Source organism: Octopus bimaculoides, chromosome 3, assembly GCF_001194135.2.
Source record: "Octopus bimaculoides isolate UCB-OBI-ISO-001 chromosome 3, ASM119413v2, whole genome shotgun sequence".
Lineage (NCBI taxonomy): Eukaryota > Metazoa > Mollusca > Cephalopoda > Octopoda > Octopodidae > Octopus > Octopus bimaculoides.
Window position 1 is genome coordinate 46,049,174 of NC_068983.1, and position 1,734 is coordinate 46,050,907.

The following is a 1,734-nucleotide window of genomic DNA, read 5'->3' on the forward strand; positions in this document are numbered from 1 at the left end:
TACCACAGGGTATAGAAAATACGTATTCGCCTTTATATATTTAATCCTTTATATTGAACACTCAATATTTCATATATTCAATAAGACATATTCCATATATTCAATAAGACATTCAATGCTTCATTTCATTGTACCATCCATTTTCATATTATATATTATATATTCCATATTCTATATCCCACATTAATTTTACAAGAATATAAATAAAACATAAAAAACAGACAGAGTTGGAACTCTTTTAAATAAAATAATATATGTGTGTGTGTGTGTGTGTGTGTGTGTGTATGTGTGTGTGTGTGTGTGTGCATGTGTGTGTGTATATACAGATAATGTGTGTGTGTGTGTGTGTGCACGTATGTGTGTATATACAGATAATGTGTGTGTGTGTGTGGTCCGCAAGATGTGCTCCTGGATTCTCAGATCTTTCTGATTCTAGAGATGCTCACACTATCATCCTTCTCTACTCTACTTTTGCCCGACCCCACCTTGAATACTGTTGCCCACTGTAGTCTCCCCATACGAAGCAACTCATTATGAAAGTAGAAGCACTCCAGAGATTAATAACAAGAAAGATAGACGGCATGACAGGCATTTATTATTGGGGTCGACTAAAAAAATCAATCTCTACTCTCTCCAACGCCGCCAGGAGCGCTACATCATTTGTGTGATATGGAAAATAGCCATCAATATTTCACAAATGATGTTGGCATCAATTTTAAAATCCACACAAGACTTGGCTCCCGTGCTATCTGCCCACTAGAAAATTCGAACTCAAGAGACATAGCAACATTACGACACAACTACTTTACCTCAACCGGTCCAGCTCTCTTTAATATTATACCAAAATTCATCAACACGGAAACAGATCCCATAAAATTCAAAAGTTCTCAGGACAAATTTCTCCAAAAAATCCCGGACCAACCTCATACACCCGGATATGTCTCCAAGAATAATAACTCTTTGGTAGAGTGGACCATGGTGCTCCATGTTTAACTAAAAACTTCACTAGGTAGTGCTATTAAGTTAAACATGACCTAGGCCTATACTGGCCGAAATCTATTTAAGTCTAAGTTTATAAAAATAAATGAGAAATTCATAAAATACTACAAAACGTACACGTAGGACAGACACAGAATAACTCTAATTCTTCATCAGTTATCAACCAAAAACACTAATACTTGGTTTCGTGCTTTTAACGATAAGACTGAGAACTTCGTATATCGGCGGCGCCCGCAAAAGTTGCAGAGAATTAGGACTCGAACAAACAAGGCAATACAGGATGGACGTACGAAATTAAACATGCAATTTGAAACGATAGACGATGATGGAATAAATACAGAATAAAGGAGACAGTCAGAATTTTGGATAATTCTTTCGTTCGTGTTAACGAACTCTTCAAGAAAAGTTGAACCAAAATAATAAAAACAGAACGTTTCATGTTTTTTTTTTTATATGAATCGAAGAGTGGTGTGTGTTTCGTTGTTTTGTTTAGAAAGGAGAAATTGGGGGGGGGGAGAAAGGGAGGAAAAGTAAGATAGAGTGCAGGACAATCGAGAAAGAAAAAGAAAAGCAAAGAGGGGAGGGGAGAGAGAGGCGGAGGTTTCTTTTCAATTATGTTGTATTGATGTGATTAACCCACTGAAATTTAATTACAATTCCAGAAAGCATTTTTCACTCACCTCTTTCCTTTCTTATTATACACCTATAAGCATATTTGTAAATATACACATTTTC

General features: G+C 36.0%; 1 protein-coding gene across 1 annotated transcript in view; it reads left to right on the top strand.

Moving 5' to 3' along the window:
• Positions 1–1,734, top strand: part of LOC106872296 (zonadhesin) — a 79,108-nt gene that overhangs the window by 76,320 nt on the left and 1,054 nt on the right. The window lies entirely within an intron of this gene.